The sequence below is a fragment of the Streptopelia decaocto genome, assembly GCF_964273445.1.
Source record: "Streptopelia decaocto genome assembly, chromosome: 5".
Taxonomy (NCBI): domain Eukaryota; kingdom Metazoa; phylum Chordata; class Aves; order Columbiformes; family Columbidae; genus Streptopelia; species Streptopelia decaocto.
The window spans coordinates 41458931-41476951 of NC_138659.1; the positions used below are offsets into that span (position 1 = coordinate 41458931).

The window sequence follows — 18021 nt, forward strand, 5'->3', positions numbered from 1 at the left end:
CACCTGGTGACTAAAGCCAAAGACAGCTAAGCATAATGTTTTTGGTTACAACTACAAATAGTCTATTATTTTCTCTGCTTTAGTATCACACTTCCACAGAGTAAAAAGGATTCGCTCCATAAAAATTTCCCTTTCCTGGATTGTTTTAGTTTTACACGTTCTTATTTCAACTGTGTTTCTGCTGAATGTAGTGAACTGCCGTTTTTGTTGATTTTGTCTCTGTTTTTAAACAAAGAGAAAAATAGTCCAACAGAGAAACATCCATACAACCCTCTTGAAAGCTAACCAAGAAGCACCAGCTACATGAAGTACTTGAAAATTATTCTTATTTCAAGTTACAGCAAGGCATAGTCAGATCACGCATTATGAATGTATTTGCCTCTCAGCATCACACCCCAGCCCAAACATAGCGGGTAGAAATGTCCAACATAAAGCCCTTAATCAGCCGCCAAGTAAAGATGTGAAGCACAATGAACACTATGCAGAGTTGGAACACCCCCCAGAGGAACAGAGCACCCCAGAGAGGAGACACCCATATGGAATAGGAATGGTTATATATGACCAATTGGCAGGTGGTAGAGAGATATTTCTGGCCAGTGCAATATCAACAGTAAGATTTGAGCAAAAAATATTGCAAACACCAAGCAAAAAAAGCTCCATTGGATGGTTTTACTATTTGCATTCTAGTGAACTGTTGGTAAAGACTGAGTTTAGAGCTCTAACAGACCTTTGTTACTCACCTTGAACAGTACTTGCTTTTTCTTACCTATGATAAAAATAACACGTGTGTATTTTGAAAAGGCGTTCACTTATTGCTCAGTAATCCTACACGGTCTAATAGTGTTTTAATGGTCTCTTATGAAAGAGAACCCGAGTGCAAGCAGATCGTACTCACTGCCTGCTCCATCTTTACCTCTACCGGATACAAATAACATTGCTTGCAATAGAGAGATACTATGGAAGAACAACTTCCTTAACTATTTATGAAGCTCTAAAGGGGGCGGTCATTTTTGGTTTTGATACAGAAAGATCACTTTTCTATATATCAGGTTTGAAATGTTAGATTTTAATAGATATTATGAAGTTATGATAATATTAAGTGCACAAAATTGCCATGATTGTTAACAACTAGTTTCTGCATTTCTGCCATTCATTGAACAAGGTTATTTTTTAGTAGTATTTTTTTAAAAGCATAAGTTGCACCCGTCCCCTTGTTTTATTTTTCTGAAGCCAGCAAGGCAATGTAATAGCTTTATCCATGCATTACTGCTCTGCAGGTTGTAGTCTCCAGGAAGAAAGAATAAGCAGATAGGGGAAGTAGTGTTACCATCTTCCTTCTAAATGAATTTGTGATGCACCTAATCAAGAAAACAACACGTAGTGGAAAGTATTTATGACTGTTGAAAACTTCAGGATGCTTTTTTACAAGTGATTTTTGATGCAAATACTGATTTACACATTTTAATCATATAATAAGCTCCCATTTCTCAACTTTTAGCATGGTAATATCCATATGGCACTGTAACAGTTTTATATCTTACATCAAAAGGCTATTCTTATTTGCAGATATTAGATTATTTTCTCCATAATGACTGGCAGTTTGTGGCTATCTGGGAAATGAACCTTCATCTGCTGAAGGACACTGACCTACTTAAAAGCTTCTGCTTCTTTTTTCAGGGAGGGTTTCAGAGCAAGTAAACACCACACGACCCACACTGCTCCTTTGTAAGAGTAATTACTTTATGATACGCTTAAAAAACCACCCGAAAGCTGTCAGGTGTTGCTTTGAAATCAGGAAACAATCCCTGTGCTGTTCTCAGATGAATTTTCTCTGCATTTCTTCTACCTGTCTCTCTCCAGTATTAGGCCAATAGCAAAACTCACATCTGGAAAATTAAATCGTCTGTTGAACATCTGTGTGATGTGAATTTCAGCAGCCGTTCCACTAAAATGCTTTTTGTGTGCCCCAAAATTGGGTTTAAATAAAAGGATGGGGAGCACAGAGTGGAAGAGTACGTCAGTCTCTAGTTTACATGTAAACACAGTAAGCACCACATCGCAATGGCTAGAAGCTCATAAAAATCCAAGAAGTCAGCTAGTTCCAGTTTTTGCTGAATTATTGTGGCAAATTTCTACTTCCAAGTAATTTAATTACAATGATAAGAGTTTATATTACTACATTCCAGGGCTTGAAATTTCAGTTTCTACTAGAGATACTGCCAAGCACTCCCAGTGGATATTGAGGCCCTTGATAATCCCCTTCATATTACAACTCTGTTTGTATTTTGGCTCTCCCTTATCTGCCTGAGTACAAGCAAATTGCTGCTATGGCAAGTACAGCAAGCCCTAGTCAGAAACAGAAAAAGGCCAAAACATTGCTCCAACTCTTCTTCCAGGAACAAACATGGATCAAATCACTCTGCTGTAAATTTACTAGAAGCAGCATGCCCACCTGCTGGCTCCCTTGCTACTTAGAATTTGTTTCCTTAAATAATTCAGAAATGTGACCATAAAAAACATATCTTTCTTTGAGTGATACAATTAATGATTTTACATTTTTCGGGTAGAACCAGCGTTTGCTGCTGTATGTGCACGCACACAGAGCCCAGAAGAATCAACAAGACAACTGCAAATGAGATAAAAGGCTCGAGCAAAAAAGGTGATTTTCTTTAAAAGCTTTCTCAGCTGTCACCTACACTGCCTGCAAAGGGGGAGGAATCAATTGATCTGGCTGGTTTCTGAGATGGCAGCATTAGGAAGCTCATTTAAATAACTCCAGTAACTGAAGTATTTGCTGCCAGCTGCTGGCACAAGGACGCTATGGATTTGTGTGTGTAACTCCTCAGATCGAAGAGAATCAACATGAGCTCCCGTGGCCAAGTTCCAAACGGCCTGGGACAGTCTTCTGTTCATTTATTTATTGCAAAACAGGGAGGAGTCATCTGTGCTTGGGTCAGCTCCTCCAGAAACAAAAGCAATAAACTAACTTGTGATCTAAACACAAAGGTTTGTTAATTTTTAAAGTACACAGTTATAGGGTTTGGGGAATTTTTCTTCAGAATATGAGAAACAGTATGCACTGGCAGTTTCTCATTTACAGAGAAAGTTAACAGAAAGCAGATGTCGTTCATAATGCAGCGACTGCAATACATGTTGTAATTAATCTGGCATTCCAAACAATAAACACAATGTCGGCAAGAGACTTGCTTTAAATCTTTAAATCAATTACGTATTGATTGCCTTAGCACCATAGTACAGAAAATATTCACCATTTACAAAGTTGTGTTTAGATAAGCAATAGTTATTAAACGGTAACAGGTAATCTTAGCAGCGAGTAGCTAAGGTGAATACTCGGAGAACTATTAAAACCACACAGATTCTTTTCCTCAATATATTCACAAGCCAAACATCAACACAAAAACCAGCTGAATTTTTCCAGCTTCATCTCTCAGCCTGAGGAGAGCGGCCACAAAAAAAGAGACTGGATGATATTTTGTGTGTGTGCATGCACTTTGAATTGCAAAATACACAAGTATTGTCAATCTTGGCAAATTACAGAAAAATTAGATGATTGAGGAATGTGAGATTCAGGCCTTCAGGTAGAGAATATATCCAATCCACTCAGAAAATGGGTGCCAGTGAGATGCTGAGAAACTCAAAAGTCATGGTTTCAAGTTCTATATTCACAGCTAAAAGTAAAAAAAAAAATTGCTGTGTTAGTTTCCCACTAATTGTTTCTTTATAGCAAAGAAAAAAAAAATATTACAACCCAGTTCCAGCATCTCCTACAAATGCATCATGTCCCATCAATTTAAACCAGGAAAACTCAGAGCAACAGCTGTGGACAAACAACATGAAACAGCTGAAAATTGTCCCCACAGTTTCGCTGTCTAAATATTTGCAGGAGAAGACAAGTTTTCCATCAAGTATAGAAAAGTCAAAGTCAAATTCTAGCTCACAAGTATAGTTAAAAGAAAGTAAAAATTGGTAATTCAATCAATAATAAATATGTCATAGTCAAAGAATTGCTTTCAACTGATTTTACTCTGACAAGTTTCAACCAGAATTAAACAAAGAATTTTTGCAAATACTTGTTTTTATTGCTACTACCAGGTGTAAGAGCCACTCCAAAAATTACCTGCAAACACAAGCCTTACAAAACAAAGACACTGCCTGAGAGAAACTCCCGCATGTCAATAACCCCTCACTGATCTATTCCAGACACTCGCTGTGTACCTCACCTGCTGTTTTCCCCACTGAATACGGCATACAAAGGGCAGAGGAGGCATGGCTGAGCTCCTGCACATCACCACCTTGGTTCAAAAGACGCACCAAACATGGGTGTCCTGCCACCCACCAGCAAAACCAGCTGGGACAGCACAACGTTCACCACTCAGCTCTAAATACCTGGGCACTGCTCACAGCGCTCCCCTGCCAGCAGGCGAGAACAGGGCAGCGACGGGCACTGCTTGCAGACACACACTGAGGAAGCTAAATTTAAGCACTTAAATATAAGTTACCAGGTGTTCATCCTCAGCCACTGCTGAAGTCAGCAATGACTGGGGTTCAAGTTGTATTTACTAAAGTGACAAAAGAGGAAGAAGCAAAAATTAGGGAAAAAGTATCCTTGTCTGTCAATGTATATTGGTGGGGGGGAGAGGGGAGAGAAAACCAAAGAATTAATCACCAAGAGCCTGTTCCTTCTTGAGAATTTCTTCTTTTGGGCTGATCTGATATTTACAGTGATGAGTAGTTTCTTTTAGTACCATGAATCAGCCAATTAAACGCAAAGTCCATTTTTTCCTGAACTCAGACTTCATTATCGCTTCCATCCTGTATTTTACCAGTAATTCATGCTGCTAAAGGCCTTCTCTATATTAATTTTTTGGTTTATTTTTCTTCCAGCCCTCTCACCCTGGAACAAACCCCATCTTCACTTACAGAATCCAAACCTCTGCTCCCCTCCCTAGAGCACTGATGTGCAGTATCACAGCTCTTCTACAGGGATCCCTTCTTGTAGCACCCTCAGTGAGCACCTACATTGGTACCAGTTCTTTTAAAAAAAAAAGGACTGAACTCTTACAGGTAGTAATTTAAGCCACCTTTGTGGCAGGATCTAGTATACCAGAGCACTGTTGATAGTTATTAAATATGTCCTGCAAAATCTCCACTAGCAGAGACACCAAAGCCTATGTAACTTGTTACAACAATTAGCTATCCTCGTCCTCACTAAAACACAAGAGAAATCTGACAGAAATGTTTGTTTTTAATCCTTTCCTAAGTAGACACTGATAGCAATCATATTTTTCCTATTCCCACATAACCTTCACGGTTTTTTAGTAATTATAACGTTAGATTTAAAACAAATCTTCCCAATTCTTGTTCTCAAACACCTCCTTTGTCTTCCCCTGGATTCTTTCCAAATTGTCCAAACTCTGAAGACAAGCACTGGTAACCGGTGTGATTTCACAGTACTAAGTTGCATAAAATAAATATTTATTTTATTTACAAACATTGAGTCTGAATATACATCCCAGTTTACTTTATTCTGGGATACAGCATCATGCTCCATTGGTTGTTAAATCTGTGGTACACAATGATGTTTAAACCCCTCTCTTCAATACTGTGCACCTTTCTTCTCCAAGCAGCCTGCATTGAATTGCCATTACTGAGCCGTTACTAATTTTTGCATTATTTCTCCGATTTGTTTTGAGTGTTGTGTTCTGTCAACTTAATACGGGTTGCAAACTCTATAAACACATGCTAACCCATCAATTATTGATCAATGAAAACACAACCCAGCATGGGACAGTATATCAGAATATCTACCATAAGGACAGACACTGCATTTCAATCATTTTAGGAATGGGAAGTCACAGGACCTCCTTGGGTTTCAAGCAAATTTCCTGCAAGCAGAAAAGAAAGCAGCAAATACTGCACCCAAACAATGATGTTTGGTGGTTTTATCCCCTCCCAGAACACGTATGCTCATTTTGAAAGTTCAGATTCCTTTGGAGTGACCAAATGTTTATCTATAAGAAGTCAATCCGTGTTTGTCGTTCTCCACATGACAGCACCCACGGGCAGGAAAGCAATCGTGAGCTTAACTTCTCACTGCACTTTGTTACAATAGAAACAGGAGATGAGAAATACACACAGGGATGTGTTTTGCACATGTATAGCTTAGCATAACTCTACAAATTTATTACTAATCTTGGTGGGAACTGTTTTGCATTACAATATTTTAAGCAAGTTCCACAAAACAGCTTGCATTTTCTTGGAGCCCAATATTTTCTCAGCTTACTTTTTTGGCTATCACTCTCGCCAGCATTGTGAAACCAAGCAGTTTACATTATTTGACATTGCACTGGACACAAATCTAATAGGCTGGATGACAGTTGCACTCAGACTTAATCCTTTTTATTGCTGCCTTGTTTTACTTGCGCACATTCTAACTCTATTTTATGATTTTTAGCAGAAAGTGCCAATATCCTCAGCTCCCATGGACTAGAAATCAATGTTTTGCATTCCCAGTATTTAAAAATCATACATATGTTTTTACGCAAGACGAGACATCTGTTAAATACTAAACAAATTGAAATTGCAGTCGTCTAAATTACATCTTCATGGAAGGGGCGCAAAGATATTGGAGATAAGAAGAGCGACACGTTAGATATTTAGTCACTGGTCTGGAACAATAATGAACATCTGCATCAGCACAGTGGGGTTTACTAGCTTTTCCCCAGGATATTCATCAAGTACAAACTTTAGAACTGTGTACGATCTCATTTCCAAGACCAGGACATGTATTGGAAGTCCACGTCAGACACCTCCTCTCTGCTTCTTGGTATGTATTTTCAACCAGTCCTTCCCTCACATCTTCCTCTTTCCACCTCACATCTGTTTTCTCATTACCTTTATACCATCTTTGTTATTTTGCTCTTTCAAAAACTTTGTTTCTTCAAGACTCCCAATCTAACCCCATGTTTCCCTGCCATTCGTTTGCTGAATCACATCTACCTCTTTCCAATTTTATTCAGTCTCTCGTTTCCTCTCCAATTCCCTGTCACTTCCCCCACTCCACTTCATTCCCAACTTTCTCCTTTCCCACAGCTTCCCTCCCATTAACAAGACATCATTTGCCTTTCCCTTTTGCAGGAGTTAATATGGGGAGTATCTGCTGCCAGCAGCCCGCAGCGACTCGCCTTGCTTGATAAACATTGCCAGATTGCATCGGTCTCACTAAAACTGCACCAACGCAGCAGCTTCAGTTGCTGCCACGCAGCCAAAGCTATCAGAGTTCTCTGCAAACATCTACCATAAATTAAAAGTTATTTTGTAACTGCTAAAAATCTGGAGAAAAAAAAAAATAGCCACAAGAATACTATTTATGTCCTGGAACAACTTCTCTTTAGATCCAAGTGGCTTTACAGGAACTATTAGTCTTGCCAAATAATCAAGGAATAAAATGACTAGCACAGTTCATACAAAGTTAAGTTTGCACAGATGAAAAGATTACAATTCTGAAAACCATATTGTAGGTATTTTTCAGATATTCCCTCCTAATGCTACTCCAGAAAAAAAAAAAAAAAAAATCACATGATTCAAATTATAGTTTCCAGAGGAAATCATTAAAGAGACTTTATATCAATGATGGTTTTGTATGTTTGCACTTGGTCTTCGGCATAGACACAGTCTATATTTAGAATGCACAGTATAAAGAATGCTTGAAAGCAATGCAATTTTTAAAAATTAATCAGAATTTCATTTATAGTAGAAAAATTTGCAGAGAAAGGACAATACCCACTTACGTTGTAATTTCAGCCAGTGTATCGGCATTGCACTGGTTTGCAGAGGGAAGTGATCTCCCCAGTAATACTGGTTTGGCTTTTTCTTTTTTTGTTGTTTGTTTTTGTTTGTTTGGTTGGTTTTTATTGTTGTTGCTGTTTTGTTCTTTTGGGTTTTTTTTAAACTATGACAAGATCCTTACATGAATTTCTCCTACGCATGCTAGTTTCTCCATGCCTTTGAAAGCTGCTTTGGCATCCTGGCCTCCTCCACTTGAGCTATTTTTGTTCCAAATCAAAACAAAACTTTGAATCAGGTTTAGTAACCTAACACATCACTACCATTCACTGAACAATGCATAATGTATAACTGATGTGTTCAAATTAGCATCCTCAACTAGGCTTGCAATAAGTTTTTCATGTTAGTGTCAAATGTTTGCATACAACAATGCATTAGATCGGCATCAAGAACTCAACATCCCTTGAAACCTGAACCATTATGATTTAAACACATGGAAGCAGGAATGAGTTATACTTAAAACAAGATGAAACATGACACTTCTCCTTTCTCAACTCTAACCAAACCCAGGAAAACGTACATGCTGCAAAACAAAACAAAGACATTCTTTGGGGCTTCAACTGATGTTTGACACCAGGAGTTCATCATCTCTTATGACAAATGCTAAAGAGAATGAATAACCCCTTCTCAGAGAGTGATAACGGCTAACAAGCAGATACCATATAGCATCACAAGCAGATGACTGCAGCCTCCCTGAGAGCCTGTCGGACTAAAATACTTGAATGACTGATATGAATTAGCTGACCAGCATTTTCTGTATTCTGTTGACCATCGCTGACGATGCAGGCTATTAATGCATTTTTGTAATCTTATTTCTTTTGAAAACACCCACTTGATTTATATCAGAGCCAGATCAAGTCAGATAAACCAATTTTAAGCAATTCAGAGGATACAATCCAGAGTACCTAGAGAAAGGCATACAATAACTACATACTTCTCCGTCTTACAAAGAACTTCCAAAATGAAGTTATTCTGCATTTCAGAGTGAGTAACTATTTGGTTTTATTTCACCTAAGTTACATGATTTAAAAAAGAAACATAAAATGCACCATTGATCAAATTAATCTGTTTTTACCTATGGGGAAATGCAAAAGAGCATTAGTTTTGCTGTACAAAGGCCAAGCACAAAAATAAGTTTAATGCCATTCTAAGGATGAGAAAAAACTTGCAGTTTCCCAGATCATGTACCAGATCAAACTGACATTTTATTTTATGAAGCACTGCAGGTATAAGAAATTATTTTCCCTTCCTTCTCCCCCAAATCTCGTTAGCATTTTCAAGAAACATTACAGAGCATCCTGTATCTCCGGACATTACTACCTTCAAAGTGCACAAACATACTGTTGTGAAATTCATGTTCTCCTAAGATATGCGCATAATTTAAAATCCTCTACTAATATACACAGTTATCAGCTGTACAATTGCATAACAGGATGAATCTTTTTGCTTGTTTTAGTGAGGTCAAATAAAAGCTGCAAAGGAATTTTGCTCCACGCACAGAGCACTGACACAGAATACCCAAACCAACACTTCGGTTGTCACGGGTACCAACAAGGAAAAGCCATTTAAATGCCAAGATTTTTAAGAAAAGTTTTACTGAAGTGGTATAAAGTCAGACCTACAACTTTATACCTTGGGAACCAAAACTAAAGAGCTTGAAGAAAAATTCTGCTGACAAAAGAGCACAGGGCTCAATAAAGCAGGCACCCCAAATGCCCTCCCCATCCACGGGCTGAGCTAGCAGGCAGGTTGCTATGGAGGCCGAGGGATGGACCCTGAGCACGCAGGAAGGCAGGGGAGGTGAGACCACAATTGCGCTGTTGAGCATCTGTGAACACAGTTCTGTTTCCCTCAATTTCATTTCTAATAAAAGTAGCTACCAGTCTTGCCTTTAGGAGTGCCTGGAAAACACACAGCCAAGTGCGGCTTTATTGTTATTTACAACACACAGAATAAGGCCATCCTGTGGGTACAGTGGTCAAAAACTATTGTGCCTACTGCTGTTGCATGAAGTTGTCTCAAACTGATGCACTAGGATCCCATTTCCACTTACAGATGGGAAAGACATGTGGAGTAACTACAAAAGCTCATCTTCTAGCACCTTTCTGCTGACCCACATGTGACCAGCTGGAAAGCTCCTCTCCAACAGCACAGAATCATCAAATCATCACCCCCACCCACCTTACCTGATTGGTTATTGACAAGGGAGTATTTCCCTTGCTCTGTAAAGGTGGAGATCCATACGAACGAGGGAAGGCACCCAACAGCACTGCGAGAGCCTGAAACAAGCCTGGGATGGGCAGCAGCGGTAGAACAGCTGGCAGAGTTCTGGCTGGTGTGCAGTATGTTATTTTCTTTGTAAGAAGCAGTGTGACACTGAGCAATCTGAACGTGAATTTCCATTCATCTCCACTGAAGTCAACACTGAGACAACAGAACCCAAAACTTGACCATGAACCAATACAAAAGTCACCTTTGTTTTTAAGCACATGAGCATTCAGGCACTTCAGAGGCTTAGGTGCTCTCTTTTCCACATCATGTTGCACCCCTTTAACTACCATCTTCAACTAAGATGATGGAACAGGCTGTGATTGTTCAGGAGTGGACATCACTCCATACATTTTTATTTCCTATCAAGAGTTAGGGTACAGCCCTACGGGACAGCTGACACAATTTTTAAAAGCATCTTAGTGGACTAGAAGCTTGTTTGTCACAAAGCTCCAGATACCATTGCAGGTCTCCAGGGACCTGATAATTCTTTTCCCTTTTTTCTCTTTTTAAGCAAAGCTTAGGGCTGTACACCAATTAAGTGGCTACTCACAGCACTGAATTTTAGGTAGGAAAATTAGCTGAGTATAACCATGTTCACCCTCTTCCGCTCTATTTGTTCTGTGGGGTTTTTTCTGGATGAGAACAGCAGAAGCTACAATTATCTTAAGTAGAAACAGCACACAGAGATTAAAGTGGGTCAAGAACAAACACTGGCCAAAACTATGAAAAATTACTGTTACAGTACTTGCTTCATTAACAAGTCTGAAGTATCTGTAGTCCTGTGATGCCTTATGACCTTATTAGGTGGGGCTGGCTTAGCATTTAAGCCTGACACACAACATGAAACTCAATGTATTATTGCATTTACAGTAAGACAAACTATGAATTCCTTTTACAGTAATTCACAGTAATTTACAGTAAAGAGTATTTTTCTTAAGCTTAAAGACCGATAAGTTAGCTATACAGATATGTACTGACAAGCATACAAGCAATTCCAGCACTTTAAGCTTTGTTTCCCATTATTCACCACAACATTTTTATGCAATTTAAGAGGTTACGTATGGTTAGGAAGAGCCTGTAATTCTAGAAGACAATGAAATTATAGGAAGCTTTATGCACATGAAGACTCAGACAGTTTACATGGGCATATTCTTTAGAAAAGTAGCAGGATTCATGTTTATATTCAAAGAAATAAGATCATATCAAGTATAATTAAGAAATTTAGCCACTGTAAAAAAGTGTTTTCATACAACCTAAACCATCTCTGATATACATAACCTTTAACTGCTTTGAAAAAACCCATGTGCTGATGCGGTGGCTCACATTTATATGCAGATATAAATTTCCCTTCCTCTGCCCTGGAACTTAAGTCTCAATTTGTCAAACAGAGTGTACATAATAAATAACAATTAATTTGAAACATTAATATGTTCAGATTGAGGCCACAAACTGTCTAAATCTACATAAAGTCTGAGAATACTCTGAACCTCAGTGCCCATATTCACAGAAGAAGCTTATTTTCCTCCATTATGTATCTGCGTACATGTGTGTATATTTATATACCTTTATTTTAACCTTTCCTGACTATATTCATATTCTCTGCAAAGAATCTGGTAATTCCGATATAAAAAAGATGCATTATACTCCCTCACTAAGTTGTAAAAACAGCAAAGAGTTTCATGTGCAGTCAGGTTAAGCGGACATGATTGACTCTCAAGTCTGAGTATCCAAATAGGTTAGACTTTATCTGGTCATTTTTTTAATGTATGTAGATTAATTTAAAAACAAAACCAAAAATACAAACAAACACAAACACACAAGCAATTCCTCTCCTTACCATTCATTTCCGGGAACACTTTTAGAAGTGGTCTTATGACACTGTACAGAATGTGACCATTATTAAAAGCAACACACATAGAGACAAGTTATTATACAAGAGCTCTTGCCATTTAAATCAATGAGTTTTCATAGCCCAGTATTGGAGTTTGGATTGTGGGGAGGTTGTGGGGTTGGTTTGCTTTTTTGTTGGTTGCTTTTTGGTTTCTCAGGGCAGACTTTTTGTTGTTTTAAACCAAAAGAATCAAACAAGAAACACTACCTCCATGTGCACAATCAAAATGAGAAGGCAAACATCTCAGAACTCAGCAGGGGTAATTCATAGATGCTGTGTTGTTAATAAATGCAGTTTTTCCACAATTCAGCTATTTCCAATGCACTTCTCAACAAATTTGAAACAAAATTCAAAACAGGTATAATATATATGCACCAGGAAAAAAAAAAACTAAACTCTCTTGAGCCCAGAAAAATGAAGTCATTTAAGGAAAACACAGAATTGAAGAGCTGTGTTATGACTGCAACTATATTAAGTAAGGATAACGATGTGTACATGTCAAGCCTGAAAAAAAGGAAAACACTGAAGACTTTAAAAATAAAACAATCCCAACGGTCATTGTTCTATATGCATATACATGCATGTATACAGCATACCATTATATACTTAAACTGCAAGGTCTTCAGTCTCGTGGATGCCAAACTGTTGGAAATAGAGTCTACAGTTTTCAACTTAAGCAGTTATATAAGACGAAGAAGTAAACAGCCTAAACTATTAGGTAATTTTTAGTTACTTTTATGCTTGTTTGACTAAACTCAGACTTGGCCAATTTCTTGGGGAAAATTTCAGATTATATAACTGCACTTTGTAAACACGCCAGCCTCTGAAGTACACCAAGCCACCTGGTATTTAGAAAAATATTAAGCATGTAACTTAAAAGTTTAGTAGCCTACACTGAAATTCTTTGAGTATTCCAGCGATCCCAGTGATAACTGAAAGCAGAGAAATCCATTCATTTCTCTAAATTTTGCATTTATTACAAAATATCATCACCATAATGAGACAGAATATCCTCAAGTGAGGGTCCAAGATGACTTTTGGCAACCCAGACACTTTTGACAGTACTCGAAGCTTCTCAGCTGCTGCCTCATCAGGTTCATTGCTTTGCTTAGGGATGTTCTGGGGTTTGATGTGGTTTGGGGGTCTCTGGTTTTCAGTTGGGTTTTTTTCTTGAGGGGGTGGGAAGGAGAATCCAGAGGCATCCAGACATACTCTACAAGAGGTTACAATACCATTTAAAGCTCACATAACTCCTACAGAACAATGCTGCTCTGGGTTATTAACCATTTTCACTGACATTTCATCATAAACTATTGGGTTTGAATGTGACCACTGACAAGGTCTTACTTGCATCCATTAATACGATTTGAGGCATTTGTAGTTTTATTGCCATGTGTTTCACTGAATCTTCTACTTGGGAAAGACAGTCTCTCCTTTGTAAAAATGTGGGATTCAGCTGAGTTCCAATATTGAAAGCAATATTGCATAACAGCCAGGGGTGCATTTATGTTTTAAGAAATTATGTAATCTCTCCATGGAACACGTGTTTAAGTTATGAAGTGTCTGTATATGAGACACTACATTCTGGCAAGTACAGCACTGAACTGCTCTTCTGTTAACCACTTCCCCATGTATCAAGTTTTACTATAAGAGATTTAGCAACAAGATTTTGTTGACAAACTAAATTGAGAAAAATAATTATTTCTAAAAAGAAAAAGAAATTATTTGAAAAGCATAAAATCAGACTGGAGTTCTACCAGAAAGCCTATGCCAAAAGAGTAAATAACCCAGCACCGTATTTGCACGCTTTCATAAGGCTGCAGAGCCTGATGCACCATCTCTCTTCTCTCTCTCCCTTCTTCCTCTCAAAATGTAAACTTCAGCTTTTATTACAATATTGGCAAACAATTGAAAATTGACTTAACGGTCTGAAGCAACAAACAGAGATTACATGTTAGCTTACTCTTAATATCTAAGGCAGTAACTTGCATGCAAGTTTGCCCTTAAGTTCACCATGTGGTGACACTTCTGGTTTAACAAAAAAGTCTCTAGCTTTTATCATAAAGCCTCCTGGAATGCACAAAGTTCTTCCCTCGCATCTAAACATTCAAATAAATGGGAGGAATATTGATCTAATTTACTTGAAGTCTCTCAGTACAGTTACTTGCCTCAAATACAGTAGTACAGTTACTAACTTTATTTTGCATTTTGTCTCAGCACTTAAGATGGAACGAAGGAAATATGGGATTCTGCTTTCAAGACAGCCTGCAAAAGGCAAAGTTTAAGGAAAAAGTGTGAAACCAATCTGCCAGGCAATGAATACCAGCAGTGCCCACTGATAGTTATGGCCACCTTCCTTCTAATACCTTCAGTGCCACTGGGCTTCCTCTCCTCCTGCCATTCTCCTTAGATATCAATTTGACATGGTATGTACTTGATATACTCATGAAGAATAGCATGTAGTAAGTGTTTTAATATTAGAAAGCACCTTACATTAAAATAGTTACTGAAGCTTGATTTTTTTGAAACAGAAGATGAAAGAGTAAGAAAAAAAGAAAAATCAAGTGAGAAAAACACAGACAAACAGAACAATGGATTGGATTTTTTTTTTCTTAACCAACTTAAAATGCACAAGTAGTAAGAGGGGGGGGGAAAAAAGACAAACAAGAAGAAAACAAACAAAATCCCAAACTCCCAAACCACAAACAGCAAAAGAAAGAACAAGTGAAATGAAATAAGAGCAGCTCAAGAAAGAAAGAAAAGAAATGAGCAGGTAACTTGAACAGATGATGCAGATAAAGAAGAGCTGGAGATTGTAATCTGGACAAAGAGGAATGAAAATATGGGAACAGAGAGAAAGAGAAAAATGGCAGTTTAGTGAAAGCAGCCGTTTTTGAAAGCGAATGGTGAGAGACCCCAGAGATACCCCTGCTCTGTAAGCTCAATTCAATTTCATTTGCATTTCCCCTTACCACCTTTATTAACCACCCAAAATTTTCTCCGCTCCAACTCTCTGAACAAATTCCTGCCTAGAGCCACTAAGTTTCCAGGAGCTGAAAAGTTTCTTATGCTGGTTGTTACCCAAATGCCATTTCAAGGGTGTCTGCATTCTGAGCACACACATAGCACCAGCATTTCCTTATGGCTGTTGAAACATAAAGGCACACACCTGGGAGAGGTGGGGGAAAATTGAAATAAGAAAAAGAATAAGTAATATGGGTGAAATCTAAATTCACATATACCCATTTCTTAAGTTCCTAAAGAGCACCTTAAATTGCCATCAACAAGCACTGCTGTTGAATTACATGGTGTTCACCTGCTCCCAATGCATTAAGCATTACAGATTCATATAACCATGAGGTGAAGTAGACTGAGGATATAGTTTGGGTTAAGCCAGCTAGCAAATGCACAAAAAACCCAAAACAAACAAACCAGCCACACCCCTCTACAACAGTAAAAATTATGCATGGTTAGTTTTAAGCCAGCCTGGTCCCCTATATGGCAATATAAGCACAAGTGACAGCACAGCAGAAAGGGCAGAACAACAAGAACCAGAAAGCAGGACAGGTCAGTATCTGGGGAAGGGAGAGGGAAAATGAAGTTCTCGTACTCCCGCTTTGAATGTGTTTGTGGAACTCCAGCATCTGACAATTTGGGATTTGGCAATCTACTCTAAACTTTTATACCAGTGAATAAATCTTTAAAAGACCATTAATAGCATTCCTAAGGAACAGTAACCATAACAGAGTGAAGAAGTATGTTGAGAGCAAAAGGGGAATGGATAGAAAAGTTACTGTCTCTCAGCTCGATCTTTAATTCATCGGCCTACAGAAGATCTGAAGCCTCCAGAACTTGAGGTTTTGGGATGCCCTGAACTCTTCAGCACCCATGGAAAGCAGAGCAGACCGTGCCAGTGCCGACTCTTTCATTGCTGTTAGGCAGGAATCAGTCATTTCAGAAGCTCTTTAAATTGTTTCACTTCCCTCTGTGAAACCTTAATGTTACGGGATCTCTTTACCAACCTGAGCAAGTGGCTTCCTTATATCTGTTTGTGTGTTTTCTAAACATGTATTTCAAAACACTTTAACCCTCATTATCCCTCAGCACTAGAGCAAGACTGCACCATCTGGTGTTCATTAAAGCCAGGAAATTCCTGGTTTGCTCTTTATGAAACTGCTGAGAGTTGATAATTGATTTTTTTTTTTTCATTCTAGCCTTTGCAGAGAGCTGTTCTAGCAATTTCATATTAAACAATAAATTTTAATTGGCAATTTTTAAAATTTTGCATATGCTAAATCCTGACATTAGCCTTTTACAATTTAAAAAATTTCAGAAAATATTTATCAAGTTTGTCTTAATGAATTACCACTATGATACTCAATACTTAGTATTTTGCAATCATCAATTTAAAAGCTGTTATTCATATAACACAGAAAAGAAACAATTTGGCAACTTGTAGGTTATCTGCCCTTAGAACGTGAAGCTACTGAAACTGCAAGGAAATTATACTGGAAAAGTATATGAAAAAATCTGGTATCACTTAAATATGACAGGGTACAGTGTATGGCTGGGGTACAAGCCTGTACATCCGTAACCACTTCTCCCCCACTGAATGAGCTTATCAGGCACTCGGTCCCCAGCCAAGGGGATGGGGAAAGATTCCATGTTTTGAGTTCAAGATCCCGGAGAGCCAGCCAGTCATCTGCTGCAGGCTCTGCTCTGAATCACAAAATGTCATTAAGTGAAGCTAGAGTATGTTAAACACTTAGAATGTTTTCCCTCTATAAACAGCTGCTATAGCAAACAATTGATACCAAGTGTAAACAGAATACATAAACTACACTTTATTTCACAAATAGGAACCTCTATGTTACAGCGTTCTTTGTACACATATTGTAATTTACTATCTTAAGTGCGTGTATATATGCACAAAACTTCCCAGAGCAAAGGTAGCCAGAGAATAAAACTCTAGAGCTACCCTGCAAGTCCACAGGCATCTGAAACTTGCAGCCCTACCTAAAGTTTATTTTGGAATAAAGACTTTCCAAAATGATCATTCCCACTGCAGATGCTCTCAGTATGCCCAGCTATATTATGTGTTCCCTCCTCTCAATTTTTAGTTTTATTATCAGCTCATAACTTCTAGCTGTTTTATTTCCCCCAGTATTCAAGAATTCATTCCATAGACTGATAGAGTGTCACCACAAATCTAACAGTATCTTCTCTTTGAGTAACTACTAAAGTGGTTAAATTAATCTACACATAAAGCTGCATCTCTAAGTACCAATACACAATCCCAGCTACCTCTTTTACCCCTCTTTTCAGCTTCAGAACTAGGCTCATTTAAATTTGAAAGAAAACAGGTGCAAGTACTGCTTTATTTATTCTTTTCTCCCCTCAATAGAAAAATAAACTCCCCTGCCTGGGTTTCCTATGAAGCTTTAGCTGTGTTTCAATTCACAGCACCTCAGGTAGCGAGTTCCGCAGAGGAACGCAGGTACAGCACAGGTTTGCACAGCGACCTTCTCACTCTCGCGTTACCATAAACATTAGCTCCACATATGAATATATACCTATACATGAAACCTGCATTTCTTCCAGCCTGAATTCCTTCACCACTTTTCACCTTTCAAGTGAGATTCTTTTCCCTTGCAAGTGGGGGGAGGGAAATATATATTATTATATATAAAATCAATTTGTATTTCAATAACATGTGGGAAAGTACCTCAGAGACTGAATCTCACTTTACACCATAAAAATGTTATTAATCCTGCACCTTTCTAAAGAGATTATTTTTCTTCACATGAGACCATCTCCATTTACAAAGGTTGTTAGCCCACATCTCCACCTACACGTTCTAAATACAATATACAGAGAAATTATTTGAACTCTACTTTCTTGGGTTTTAATATGTATCAGCCTGAACAGAAATACATGTGATGTTAAAATTTGCTTCCAAATTAATTTTTCCTAGAGAAGAAGAATTAAGTATT

General features: G+C 38.1%; 1 protein-coding gene across 1 annotated transcript in view; it reads right to left on the minus strand.

Moving 5' to 3' along the window:
- Positions 1 to 18021, minus strand: part of BICC1 (BicC family RNA binding protein 1) — a 102404-nt gene that overhangs the window by 32768 nt on the left and 51615 nt on the right. The gene's annotated exons all lie outside the window — the stretch shown is intronic.